At 43.3% G+C, this 15,813-nt stretch overlaps 1 protein-coding gene across 3 annotated transcripts in view; it reads left to right on the forward strand.

Annotated features, from left to right (window-relative positions):
* LOC124622522 overlaps positions 1–15,813 on the forward strand; it is a 242,915-nt gene that overhangs the window by 80,128 nt on the left and 146,974 nt on the right. The window lies entirely within an intron of this gene.

Below are 15,813 nucleotides of genomic sequence, written 5' to 3' on the forward strand. Positions count from 1 at the left end.
ATTGGCAATGTGCACCGAATTTTGAGATGGAACGGCCGACACGACCTAACAATGACCGATATGCGACTCGCCGACATGATGATTTTGACTATAAGCTGTTCATTACTACACGTAAATTCAAAACATTTAAGAATTCTGGCAACGACATTCATCCACAAGCATGGCTCCATCAATTCTCGCATTGTTTTCCTCCCAACTGGTCGTTAGAACACAGATTAGAATTTATGTGTGGCTACTTGGAGAATGAACCAGCTGTAAGAATGCGATCGGTAATTCACGATTGCCACAGTGAAGGAGAGTTTTACCATGCCTTCCTCTCAGCATATTGGTCTCAAGCCACACAAGACCGTGTAAAACATAGCATCATAATGATGAAACGTTTCGAACAATCTGAATTTTCCAGTCTTATGAAATATTTTGAAGACATGTTGCATAAGAATCAATATCTTTCAAACCCATACAGCCCCTCAGAACTCATCCGCGTTTGCTTACTCAAATTGCCTGAACATTTACGACATATTATTTTAGCAGGACGTTGCAAAGACGACATTGAAGCATTTCAGGGACTGTTACAAGAACTGGAAATTCACACATACCGTCGCGGGATGCGAAAACAGGAAAACAATCACTACAGGTCACATCTGTCACAATTCCGTGACGACAGAAATGATAACTGGACGCGACAAGGCTATTATCACAACACAAATCATGACCAAAACAGACACCACCCGTATGACAACCGTTGGCAGAGTAGTAATAACTACAGGGAAAGATCACCTCTCCGTGGTAATGACTATCACAGAGACAATAAGAGAAACAGACAATATGGGAACCAAAATAAATACTATCAAGGGAGACAGAATAACTTTAGACGCAACGGATCAGCGCGCAGTTACGATTCAAGGAGGAATTCTCCACCATGTGACTGACAAGAAAGAAACTATGGCATCTACCGACATGACGACAGACGATATGATCGTAACGACAGACCTGAATTGCATCAGAACTGGCGGGATTCAAACAGAGCAGGGCCCTCTCGTCACGGTGAATTTGTAGAAGTTAGGTCTCCTAATCCCAATAACAACGCGCGGCAACAAAGAGACAGACAATGACTCGCGCCGCAGGCACCCACGTGCGCCGGCTGGCTCAGAGAAAAATAACATTGACGCTAACCCTGTGAAAAATTCCAGTATTCTTTACCGACGTATACTGCATGATAATTGCGTTCAAGCTGAAATTCTGAGTACTTTGAAGAGTAAAAGATTGTACCACATTTCACATGTAAAACCGATTATTGAAAGATAATCTGCTTTACAAATATGCTTTGTCACACTTAGAATCTGTTAACATACAACAATGTTTGAAGCTAAATATCCAATCAAGAACCAAGAGAACTTATTTAAACAGAAACGACGAATGCATTGTTATAGTGAACAGACGTCACAGTGTTATTGTGTGTGTACATTCTTGCTTGTTTGTTGCACGATTACGTAACGACTATAAGGCTCACATACTTAGAACATTTACCAGTACTGCTAATGAGATTTTAATGCAATATTTTGGTTTATTTGAAAATACATTCTGGGTTTAAAGTACTTTCTGTGAGATACCAGAGGACACAGTGGTTAGTTTATGTGACAGCTACACGATGTTATCACGACGCTACTAATGAGTGACAATTTACAATGTTGCTTTTGCAGTGTATCTGTTTTATATCTGCACAGTTTTCTGAATTCTTCTAGGAAGAAAAACATGTTTTAGTAGTAACTTTTGTGGTATAGCAACAATGAGACAGCCTTTTTCGTGGCACAACATTACGTTACTGTACAGTACTTTCTTCATCACGCCAATAAGCATAATAACTACGACATCTATACGCAAAGCATTTCACTTTTGTTTATCATGTGGTAAGTACATTGACTTCTGCAGAACTTAGCTTTCGGAGGACGATAACTACGACACTTCCACAGAGATTATGCTGCGACAAGATGCACAGTTTAGCGCTACAGTACACGCATTTGAGTGATTAATCTTATACTTAAAACACTTATTTTTAAAGATTTTTTTAATTACAAAGAAAGTTTTCCGTGATACATTTCATTCCATTGCGGTAATTTGTAACACCTGGGAGTATAATTACATTTATCCTCAGGGGGGTACACGCTTACTTTGTGTACCATGTGTTTGGCAAGCACAAGGAGCCCTAGCTAATATGGTATTTGCTTATACAACTTTACACATCGGTACCATATTTTTCTAACACTCAAATTACACAGCTATCTGATCATTTAACAGAGAAAGAAACTTTTTTTACTATATCAGTGACAGATGTTTACGTAATTACACAGTTGGATAACTTCACACTTATGAAACTGTATTTTGTCTGTACTTTGTAAACTGTTCATATTTTTTCGGAATCACTGTGATACTATGAGAGATTTGAATGATGTATTTGGTATGAGATCATGATTTTTAAAGTACGTTTGAGGCAGCTGACACTTTTGAAATGAGCAGAGAATTTTTTTAGGCTTAGAAATTATTGGAGGAAGTTACGACGATTTTGAGATTTGACTGAAGTGTTATGATGTTATTATTACGATGACGATGTGTATTATGTTGTTGAGGAATGTTTATTATGCTACGTATTTCTCATGATGAAATATTGAAGAAGTGTCGACGAATATGTATATGTATAATGAGGTAAGGAATAATGAGTAGTGTTTAAGGACTCTGATTTATGAAAAGGATGTTGGAAACCAAGAAACGTACTTTAAGAGTTATGAAATGTGTGTGTATATTCGTAAATGTATTACAATGCAGACGGAAATTTTTTTGGGCACTGTTATATCAATAGCATTTTGTTTCTACAGATTTGTAACGCAAATTCTTGACCTGTGAAATATTTTTATGTGAGACTGTCACTGTAGCGGAAACTGTTGTCGTAAATATTTCCGTAAGAAAATTAAGTGACCACCTGCACGTAATGCGTCGTGGGCACCCAGCTGTGTCAGACGCCTGGAGAAAAAGCCATTAGCGCGTGCCTTTCAGAGCACAGGAAGAAAAAAAAAAAAAAAAAAAAAAAAAGGGGAGGCCATTATCCTGGCCATTGTCATTCCTTTAGAGAAAGCATCGCAAATCCGACACGCTAATTACTTGGAAACATATCGTACTTTCTGATATTTACTGAAATGCCTAATGAAATGACAAGAAATAGTTTGTCTACACACCTGACTATGACTACTGTCTTTCTAGATGAGAGATTTTTTTACTACTTATGAAATGCCACATGACTATTGAACGATGTTCTTACGCTTTGCTTTGTACATAGTTGCTTATTTCATTTGATATCTAGTTTCTAGCTGCACTGCAGCATTGGTTAAAATAAAATTTTTTAGATGTACTAATATAAATATTTTCTGTCTACAGATCGAGTATATAATAATTTTTTTTCAAAAAATGAGGGAGCACAAAGCGACATTTACCTTCACAGGAACTGCATTCATAATTTTCTTTTCAAGTACTTGGTAATTTCTTTTGTAGAATAAATTGTGATGCATCACTCTAGTGTTAAGATGTGACATAGGTATTAGACATGGCCATTTTTAGTGTAATATTTTTTTCTGCTTGAGCTATGTCATGTTTTGATATAAGTTATTACATTTGCTGCTGCTAGCTTTGCCAATCTGTATTTTTTGTCATTGCTGCTTGTGTTAATTGTTTTGTGCTGCTGCATTGCCTCGTCCCTTAGTTTAGCATCTGAGCTCAGTAGATTTAAGTTAGCTTAAGATGGGGTAGGCTGTATGAGAGAACGAGTTGTGATGAATTATAAGAAATGCATTGAGAAGCTATCAGAAAATGGCCTGGCAAAATAAAAAGGATACTGTACAGTGGAGAAAAACTATTATCGACAGAGGATGTGAACAAAATACAGAAGGCAGGCTTAGATAGGACTTTTGGGAATAATGATGAATGAAGGGAGATCTCCAAGAAGTAAAGAAAGTTTTGTTTGCAAAATACTGCAGTACAACAAACCCTGTCCTTTCCTTTTGTGTTATCCCACTATATGTTTGTGTACCCTTGTGTATTTGTTTTCTTCCTGTCTCTGTGCAGTTTCATAGAATTTTTTCTTCTTTTAATATTAAGCTACATTCACTATGATGAGGAATACTGTTATCCTCAAATATAATTTGCATTAATAATATGTTATCTACCTTGTAAATATGCTTAGACATTATTTATTCTGGTTTGTTGCTCACATGTGAAGGTGATGTTTCAAAAGTTCTTGTGATCTTTATGTATTTACTTATGTCATAATTCCTGTAACACTGATGTATATGTCTATTTCTATTCTTTTGTAAAGCCTGTACTACAAATGTTATCTGTATTATTATGTTCTTTAATGATGTATTTTGTACCTTTGTAATTGTATTTTCATGTTGTAAATTTATAAAATTGTAATTGTCACCAGTTCATCTTATTATTAACTTGTAAGTTACATTTCACTGCACACGTTTCTGTTGGTCATAGTATATGGACAATATGTGAGAAGTAGGGACTGTTAGTGTTTGCACGTGTGTTAATAATTCAGCAAGGGACTGGATAACAGCATTGCTGGTTCTAAGGACAATTCCAAAAACTTTGTGAGTGCACAAGTGGTGGTTTATGGACTTGCTATATTCTCCGCAAGACTCTTTGATGGTGAATGTGCACCTGCACAATCGCAACAGATGGCTGCTGGCCATCTCTACAAGGACTACAGTGGGTCTGCATCTTTGATGGCCCACCATTACCATTATCTCTACAAGGACTACAGTGGGTCTGCACCTCTGGTGGCCCACCAATACCGTAATCTCTACCAGGACTACAGTGGGTCTGCTCTGTGATGACCTACCTACCAATATTCTTCCAAACTTCGAATGACTCTGCTGTGGGTTTGCTCTGTTGTGGCCCATTACCTGTATGCATGTCAAGAGTCAGCACTGTCTTTCCGTTGGAAGGACAACACTACTTCTTCAAGACTGCATGGAAATCCACTACTTCTGTGTGCAATTTCTTTTACTAATGAGACTTTGTGAAAAAAAACCTGTAATTACTGTTATGATGAATGATCAGGACTATCTTTATGGACTGTGAGAAAATTTTAGCTTTTGACCAACATTGTATCAATAAGTGTGTGCATTTGATTTCTTTGTTATTGTAATTATGAAAAATTTTATCAAATCATTATTGGCCACTGCCCAAAAAAAATTTGTAAAATTTTTGTGGGGAGCATGGGGGCTATGTAAGAAAGCTGTTTAGGATTTCTTATTGGTAACGCCACCTCTGTATGAAAATCACTGGCTGTGCTGTGTGCAGTCTGTGGCTGCTTTGCATTGTTGTAATACTCGCCATTGTAGTGTTAGGCAGCTGGCTGTGAACAGCGCGTAGCGTTGCGCAGTTGGAGGTGAGCCGCCAGCAGTGGTGGATGTGGGGAGAGAGATGGCGGAGATTTGTAATTTGTCATGAACTGCTATATTTATACATGATGATATCAAGGTAAATACATTGTTTGTTCTCTATTAATATCTTTCATTTGCTAACTATCCCTATCAGTAGTTAGTGCCTTCCATAGTTTGAATCTTTTATTTAGCTGGCAGTAGTGGCGCTCGCTGTATTGCAGTAGCTTGAGCAGCGAAGATTTTTGAGGTAAGTGATTTGTGAAACGTATAGTTTAATGTTAGTCAGGGCCATTCTTTTGTAGGGAATTTTGAAAGTCAGATTGCGTTGCGCTAACAAAATATTGTGTGTCAGTTTAAGCACAGTCATGTATAAATTGTTCAAAGGGGACGTTTCAAGGCGCTTTATGTTGAACTTGTCCAATGACGTGACGCTGGAGCAAAATTTAAACACACTGATGGAGACGTAGCTGCGGTGAGTGTGGAACATGAGGCTACAGTGTTTGAGCTGCCATTCAGAGTACCTCACGAAGTGGTCCTGCCGCAACGTATTGGGTCATCTCGCGGAGAAGTGGCAAACATACACTACAGGCCATTAAAATTGCTACACTACAAAGATGACGTGCTACAGACGCGAAGTTTAACCGACAGGAAGAAGATGCTTCGATATGCAAATGATTAGCTTTTCACAGCATTCACACAAGGTTGGCGCCAGTGGCGACACCTACAACGTGTTGACATAGGGAAAGTTTCCAATTCATACACAAACAGCAGTTGACCAGCGTTTCCTGGTGAAACGTTGTTGTGATGTCTCGTGTAAGGAGGAGAAATGCATACCCTTACCTTTCCAACTTTGATAAAGGTCAGATTGTAGCCTATCGCGATTGCGGTTTATCGTATCGAGACACTGCTGCTCGCGTTGGTCGAGGTACAATGACTGTTAGCAGAATATCGAATCGGTGGGTTAAGGAGGGTAATACGGAACGCCGTGCTGGATCCCAACGGCCTCGTATCAGTAGCAGTCGAGATGACAGGCATCTTATCCCCATGGCTGTAACGGATCGTGCAGCCACGTCTCGATCCCTGAGTCAGCAGATGGGGACATTTGCAAGACAACAACCATCTGCACGAACAGTTCGACGACGTTTGCAGTATCACGGACTATCAGCTCGGAGACCATGGCTGCGGTTACCCTTGACGCTGCATCACAGACAGGAGCGCCTGCGATGGTGTACTCAACGACGAACCTGGGTGCACGAATGGCAAAACGTCATTTTGGATTCATCCAAAAAAGTTCTGTGTACAGCATCATGACGGTCTCATCCGTGTTTGGCGACAATGCGGTGAACGCACATTGGAAGTGTATATTCGTCATCGCCATCTTGGCGTATCACCCGGCGTGATGGTATGGGGTGCCATTGGCTACACGTCTCGATCACCTCTTGTTCGCACTGACTGCACTATGAACAGTGGACGTTACATTTCAGATGTGTTACGACCCGTGACTCTACCCTTCATTCGATCCCTGCGAAACCCTACATTTCTGCAGGATAATGCACGACCGCATGTTCCAGGTCCTGTACTGGCCTTTCAGGATACAGAAAATGTTCGGCTGCTGCCCTGGTCAGCACATTCTCTAGATCTCTCACCAATTGAATACGTCTGGTCAATGGTGGCCTAGCAACTGGCTCGTCACAATACGTCAGTCACTACTCTTGATGAACTGTGGTATTGTGTTGAAGCTGCATGGGCAGCTGTACCTGTACACGCCATCCAAGCTCTGTTTGACTCGATGCCAAGGCGTATCAAGGCCGTTATTACTGCCGGAGGTGGTTGTTCTGGGTACTGATTTCTCAGGATCTATGCATTCAAATTGCGTGAAAATGTAATCACATTTCAGTTGTAGTATAATACATTTGTCCAGTGAATACCCGTTTGTTATCTGCACTTCTTCTTGGTGTAGCAGTTTTAATGGCCAGTAGTGTATACGACGTACCCCGTGTTAAATGGCGTCCAGGAGATCGTAACTGAGGTGACGAAACACGTTCCACCGTACTTGAGGATTGGCGGTGTGCGCGCCAGGTGGGAATGTTTTTGCCGACGTCTGACACGGACATGGCTGGGTGAAGTGACCGTCACCCGTGCGACAGCAGCACAGAGCCGTGACACGCCACTCCAGGATACGCCCGAGGCCTCGCCGACGCCACCCACCACAACACAACACGCCGACGAGACCAGCCTGGCATCGCCGGGACTGTCCAAACTCAGGAACGTGATGGACGAACGAGCGTGTTCGAACAACACTGACTCAAAGGAAGGCCTCGGCGCTTGTTGGTGACGTCACGTGAGCTAGGCACGGCGAACGCCACGTCTGTTGCAGGCAGAAACGCCTGGCCGTGCTTATCACTATAAATCTCTTATTTTTGGACAAAATGTTTGGTATTGTGTTGCATTCTGCAGTTTTATTTAGATGAAAGATTTTCTTACTATCGTAAAGCTACAAATCAAGATCATAGCTCCGTATTACTGAATCCTGTCGAAACAAACGTAGATCAATATGAGAAGATGCTTTGCCCCATTACAAGCTTCGGAAACTTTACATTCAAGTGACTAAATTTACTTGATCCATTTTGCTATCGATACTTACCCCAACCCCCTTAAAATTATCTCGTTTCTTTTATTCCTTACCGGCCGGAGTGGCCGTGCGGTTCTGGGCGCTACAGTCTGGAACCGAGCGACCGCTACGGTCGCAGGTTCGAATCCTGCCTCGGGCATGGGTGTGTGTGATGTGCTTAGGTTAGTTAGGTTTAAGTAGTTCTAAGTTCTAGGCGACTGATGATCTCAGCAGTTAAGTCGCATAGTGCTCAGAGCCATTTGAACCATTTATTTTATTTCTTTATTTTCGTTTGACATCGTCACTGGCAACAGTTGGACATTTACACATGTGAATTAGTTCACATTTCCAGTCATTATATTACAGTGGTTTTCAACGAAAGGAATTCTAAACAGGAAACAAAATAGCTTCATACATCGAAATTCTGCTGAGCTTAAACTTTTTTAAACATGCACATTAGAAAAGATAAATATTCCCCTCTTGCAACTGAAAGGAGAATCATTATAAGATAAAAAATTTTATTTGATAAAACAAGTATTTGTCTTTTGCCTCTTCTTCTGTCCCCCACCCCCTCCCCCAACGTTTACACTCGCGAGATATTTTTCATTAACATTCAGTGGTCCTCACCCAATAGTCAACCGAGATACCTAAAGAAGAACACCAATATGTTCACAGTTTCTTGTAAAAGCAACCCAGTAAAAAGTTAACTTCCTCAGACTTACAAATAAGGTAAAGAAGCACGAATTCTGTTGCTGCTGGACCATGAAGTTGTTTTTGTATGTCAATCCTTAAGTTCAGGAGTACACTATTTGTTAAGAAGTGTAATGAATTCCTCAATTAATTGATTGCAGAGATCTCTCAGAACAATGTGTGTCGGTCAACTACCGCCAATAGTTTCACATTTTCCTGTGTCAGAGAGGGAGACACCACCATTATGAGTATGCCTGCAACAGACCTGGCGTTCGCCGTGCCTAGCTGACGTGACGTCACCAACAAGCGCCGAGGCCTTCCTCTGAGTCGGTGCTGGCTCGAACCGCGGACATCTTCTGCCTTTCTGTAGTCGGATACGGTATCGGATGATAGCCGACCACATTCAGATTCGGAACAACACATGAGGAAACAGTGATCACCCAGGAAGCACAAGAAATGCTGACGAAACCGTCCGTAGACGCCTTCCTTGAGATGGCCTCGTGGGATGACGACCTTCCGTATTGTGTCACGTGACACGTGGCGGCGCTCCTGTGTCGGATCCTCTCTCAGTCCAGAACACGTGACCCAGTGTTGCCGGTGCGAGAGAACTGCAGTCTTTGTCGCAGCACCCACTTTCCCCACCCCGACAGTATACGACCTGGCATGTCCGAGCGGGAGCGCCCTGCCAGTAGCCGGGGCATCCACACCTGCATCGACTGAATGACACTGTAATCAGCAATGTCGTGTCTTGCCAACATCTGAGCCCCCCACAAACTGGCCCCGTCTACTCTGCGGCTGTCGACACTGCACTCCTACAGAAGGTATTCGTCCCGATTTCCCAGTGCCCATCAGCTACACCTTCGACACTGCCACTGGCGTAGCCATCCTCCTCCGGAATGGGCTCCCTGCAAAGGTTGTCCTATACCTCCCTGAGCTAGATCGCTGGTCGATCATCAGCGATCGGCTTGTTATCTTTGGCGCGTCCCCGGGCATGAGCATCTTAGCGTTTTCGGCTGGGGCGCGCGGGGCGGCGAGAGGCAGTCGGTTTGGGGCGACCGGAGTGACTGGCGGAGTGGCGGCTCGGGCGTAACTACTCGTGTGATGCTTGTTACGCTGGAGCTGTTTGCTAATCGTGAAACTCCTTGCGCAGTTACTGGTTGCCTGGAAGGCATTTCGTATAAACTGTGACAAGCCTGGCGGTGGGAGGGGAGTCCGGAGTGGGTGTCGGCCGAGGTGTTTGTACAAACTGAGGTGCCCGTGTGAGAAGCACGGCGTGGGCCCGTCGGTCGCTTCGTCCTTCTGGCAGCCACCGCAAGATTATGTTCGGCCGGAATGTCTGCAGTTTGTGGTGAGCGTAGTGTGGACGAGTTCTCGTAGGATGTGCTCCCGGCCTGACTCTTAGCCTGTGTTACTTGTGGGTGCCGACCCCTTGCCTGCTACTGCTTCCGGGCGTCCTGTAAGATTTCACAGCAAAACTGTGTTCTTGGGGCATTCTGTGTTTCTGGCTCAGCCTCGACCTAGAAAGGGGAAAGATTTGTGCCTCAACTGGAAAGGGGGGGGGGGTTTCGATTGGACATCTTTTTGAATTCCTTAATGCTGTAATTTTAACATATTTAAAAAAAATGTTCTTTCAGAATAAGCGACTGTTTCTTTGGGACACTGCAGTTCCAACAGGAGTGGCGTAATGTTAATGTTGTTCCTCATATGAAGTGTATTTAACGTCTTGCTGTTTTCTGGGACACACAGCTGTGTTATTGAACTCATTTCGAAGTATTCTGCCAGGTGAATGACTGCTCCCCACTTCAGTGTATTCTTTTCAATAGTATTGTATGGTTTTTTGAATATTTGTCAGTGGGGTGTATTGATTCAATTTTGTTTTTCTCTTTCTTTTGAATTACGGTGAATTGATTAGTTTACCTGGTTATTGGCTTAACTCGCGCTTCACGCACTAAATCAGCTGATATTGAATTTTTTTTTTTTAATTCCTCTTTGATGTCACACAGATTCAAATGTAACTTCATTTATGTTATTTGAAATGAATGTGTTGGCTTGACCTTAATGAATTATGTGCAATCGAAGTAAGGTACCCAGTCCTTCATTAGTGCTTAACAGTGGCGTGTGATTCGGGTCGTGAGCACCGTGCTCGGTCCACTCCCCACTGCACGAGGTGTGCCCTCGCCCTGTCTGGATGTAGCCGCCATCACGAACACCGTACATTCTTTGCCGAGGAGGTCACACCGCTTTTCAGTTGCTCGACGGGAACTCGACACGTGGCCCCCGCCGAACGACTCCCCGTGGGGCTCTCTCAGTGGTTGTTGGCAGCTGGACGGAGCTCTACGGAACCGGACCAGGTTACGCGTTTTGCACTGCTCACTCGTCAGGCCACGTACACCAGTCATGCCTCATCTACATCCATGCTCCGCAAGCCACCTGACGGTGTGTGGCGGAGGGTACCTTGAGTACCTCTATCGGTTCTCCCCTCTATTCCAGTCTCGTATTGTTCGTGGAAAGAAGGATTGTCTGTGTGGGCTCTAACCTCTCTGATTTTATCTTCACGGTCTCTTTGCGAGATATACGTAGGAGGGAGCAATATACTGCTTGACTCCTCGGTGAAGGTATGTTCTCGAAACTTCGACAAAAGGCCGTACTGAGTTACTGACCGTCTCTCCTGCAGAGTCTTCCACTGGAGTTTATCATCTCCGTAACGCTTTCGCGACTACTAAATGATCCTGTAACGAAGCAATCTGCTCCCTGTTGGATCTTCTCTATCTCTTCCATCAACCATATCTGGTATGGATCCCACACTGCTGAGCAGTATTCCAGCAGTGGGCGAACAAGTGTACTGTAACCTACTTCCTTTGTTTTCGGATTGCATTTCCTTAGGATTCTTCCACTGCATCTCAGTCTGGCATCTGCTTTACCCACGATCATCTTTATATGAACATTCCATTTTAAATCACTCCTAATGCGTACTCCCAGATAATTTATGGAATTAACTGCTTCCAGTTGCTGACCTGCTATATTGTAACTAAATGATAAGGGATCTTTCTTTCTATGTATTCACAGCAGATTACACTTGTCTACACTGAGATTCAATTGCCATTCCCTGCACCGTGCGTCAATTCGCTGCAGATCCTCCTGCATTTCAGTACAATTTTGCATTGTTACAAACTCTCGATATACTACAGCATGATCCGGAAAAAGCCTCAGTGAACTTCCGATGTCATCCACAAGGTCATTTATGTATATTGTGAATAGCAACGGTCCTACGACACTCCCCTGCGGCACACCTGAAATCACTCTTACTTCGGAAGACTTCTCTCCATTGAGAATGACATGCTGCGTTCTGTTATCTAGGAGCTCTTCAATCCAATCACACAATTGGTCAGATAGTCCATATGCTCTTACTTTGATACAGTTCCCCACAATCGTTTAATCAACAAACGCCTTGCGGAAGTCAAGAAACACGGCATCTACCTGGGAACCCGTGTCTATAGCCCTCTGAGTCTCGTGGACAAATAGCGCGAGCTGTGTTTCACACGATCGTCTTTTGCGAAACCCATGCTGATTCCTACAGAGCAGATTTCTAGTCTCCAGAAAAGTCATTATACTCGAACATAATATGTGTTCCAAAATTCTACAACTGATCGACGTTAGAGATATAGGTCTACAGTTCTTGCTCATCTGCTCGACGTCCCTTCTTGAAAACGGGGATGACCTATGCCCTTTTCCAATCCTTTGGAATGCTACGATCTTCTAGAGACCTACGGTACACCGCTGCAAGAAGGGGGGGGGGGGGGGGGCAAGTTCCTTCGCGTACTCTGTGTAAAATCGATCTGCTATCCCATCAGGTCCAGCGGCCTTTCCTCTTTTGAGCGAGTTTAATTGTTTCTCTATCCCCCTGTCGTCTATTTCGATATCTACCATTGTGTCATCTGTGCGACAATCTAGAGAAGGAACTACCTGCCCCCTCGCTGACGGCACTCGTCAGGCGAGAGCCTGGCCTGTGGCCTTTTCAGACCGTGAAGCACACATCTGTGACACCACTCTCTCTCGACAGCGTGTGTGGCACAGTCTCGAAATTCGACGTCGCCCACCTGACCTCCCCTGACTGCCGCCGTACGATGCTGGCGGCGTCGCGACGCCTCTGACTCGACCTTATCTCGGTGGCTCTCCTGAGCAGAGCCGACCGTCCGTAAAATCATTGATGAGTTACTGTAAGGAAGTCGAGGCATGGAGTAATAGAAGTGCAAGGTTATTAGTTCGCCATTCTTAGTAAAGACGTCGGCACACGGGCCGTGCTGTCGAACGTTAACGTTGATCATGCCAAGTTCAACGTGCTGCTGAACGCTCAGGAACGATGCGACTTGTGCATACGGTACGTGGGGCCCAACGTGGTATACGCGATCACAACGCACTCCAGCGGCAGTTTGAAGGATGTTTCTAGTTCGTAAATCACACTGTTTACTCAACGGGCGCGCGTAAAATTCCCACGTTAGCTCTATTAAAACGCACGTTTTCCCCATCGTCCACGAAAAGGAAAGTACCATGTCCAATCAATAAGGACACACGCTTACAAAAGTTCCATTACAAACAGTGCGGTACAAATTTGGATAATTCTCCACATAAGATAAACATTATTTCATCATTCCCACATTTTAGTAAAACTCCAAGGTCAGTCTTACTTGATCACTGTTCCTACCCAGTAGCAGAATCTTTGCAACATGGGAATTACGAAGCGTAAAAGAAAAACGAGCAAAATATCTTTATACAAGTAGCGCGAGCTGTCCTGTAATTGAGCCAATCGAACAAAGTCATCCCCTCAAAAAAAGGTGAACTTATATTTACATAACATCAAATATTATAGTATATATTTATATTAAACTAATAATAAAGTATCAGAACTAAATAAAAACGCGAATGTTAGGCAAAAAAATGTGGGGGTGTAAAGACGCGAATCACCGCCTCAACATAGACTTTTTACCGGACAGAAACGCTGCCCATTGCGCTAAACCAACAACAGGCTGCTACTGCTTAAAAATATTGTGTTACTCCTTGATAAAAACCTTAATCGTAGATAATTATGTTATTAATTGAAATTTTATTATAACAAATTGTACGATGAACATTGCGTTTTGGGTGGATCTTCAGCGTGTCGCTGCCTTCAAATAGTTACAATAATTCATTTGCCACAATAATGATATTTCTCATTATTTTATCGGAACGAATCACACAACTAACAACGGGTTTTCCAGTGATTCTCAATTTGCTGGTGCTCAGAAACGGCATATATGCATATAGGCTTGACATGAATGCCAATATCGCGCCTCACAACTCTGTACTGAAGGGAGACGGCGTGCTTCTGACGTAGGTGGCGGTGTGCCATCTTATTGGTCAACGCTCAGACGCACACTCAGAATATCTGACAAGCCAGATATTGCTCTGCACGTTCGGAAAGACTTCCACGCTATGACGTCAGAAACTCGGCACGCTCAACGCTCAACGTTCGGATGCACGGTCCGTGTGCCGACGGCTTAACCGTGCGACGATGCCTTTCTCGCCAGCCTGGCAGATTGTGATACACTGAACGAAGCTGCAGATGTCCTTCATCGTGTACCGTCCGAGGTCGAACCTCGGATCGTACACATCGAGAACATCCGCCGATCTACCACCTCCTCCAGGGAAGACGACGAAAAACGCAGGGCACTGATCCACGTCCTTACTGACGCAGAACGCCACGGACACGACACCTGGCAAACCATCGGCCGTGCTCTCCACGACCATTTCGTCGGATGTGTGCAGCACTAAAGCGTCGGTTTATCTCAAATACAAGTTTTCGGACCGACTCTGCAGTTAGCTGTCCATCGTCAACTTGACACTTTGTATAAAATTTCGTTATCTTACGTCTTCTGTTTGATGTTATGCAACCATCCACTGCTTCCCTCGAAATCACTGTATTATATGTGAAACGTCCCCTTAGAAAAATTAATGAATTATTGTGCTGATGAACCTCTTACGTTATTTGATTTTCAAACGGCTGAGCAGAACTGAACGTTCTCAGACATTTCTCTCTTTACTTATTCTGATCAACACTAAACTGACACACAATATTTTTAATGCAATGCAATCTGACTTTCAACAATCCCTACAAAAGAATGGCCCTGACTAACAATAACCTATACCTTTCATGAATCACTTACCTCACAAAAATCTTTGTTACTCGAACTACTGCAATGCAGCGAGCGCCAATACTGCTAGCTAAATAAAAGACTCTGAAGGCACTAATTACTGATAGGCATAGTTAGCAAATGAAAGATTTTGATAGAGAACAATGTGTTAGAACAATGTGATAGAACAATGTGTTTACCTTCATAATGTTCAAAAGTTATCATATATATATATCACTTCATGATAACCAATATTACAAATGTACTGTTTCTGATAGACACATGTCCAGATCGTCCGCTCTCAAAACTCCGCCATCTCTCTCCCCACATCCACCACTGCTGGCGGCTCACCTCCAACTGCGCAACGCTACGCGTTGTTCACATCTAGCTGCCCAAAACTACAATAGCGAATATTCCAACAACACCAACCAGCCACAGACTGCACACAACACAGCCAGTGATTTTCATACAGAGCGCTACGTGGCGTTACCAACATGAAAACCTAAACAGCCCACTTACGACATGTTGCATGCAGTTTGATGTTCATAATGTTGTATGTCACTATCGTGCACATAATGTAAATTGTATCAAGCATCCTTGAAATGCGCGAGCACCTGTTCTTGTAACAACTGCGCCTCGTCTTGTCTGGAATATCCGTAGTTCTTGCTGTGTACCACACGGTCATGTTGCTACGGACTTAATCGAAATATGTTCGTAATTACTTTTGTACTATGCTATGGATGATTTTCCATGTGCGTAATTATGTTCAGTACCTGCTCCTTGGTTAACGATTGTCTTTTACTACGTTTCACTGGAGACGGTATTTGTGCCTCACTGTCTGTTGTGTACATAGTTCCGCGTAGTCGGCGCGTACACAACTTTCCCCGCTAAGCACAACAGCGCAGGC

This window comes from Schistocerca americana, chromosome 7, assembly GCF_021461395.2.
Source record: "Schistocerca americana isolate TAMUIC-IGC-003095 chromosome 7, iqSchAmer2.1, whole genome shotgun sequence".
Lineage (NCBI taxonomy): Eukaryota > Metazoa > Arthropoda > Insecta > Orthoptera > Acrididae > Schistocerca > Schistocerca americana.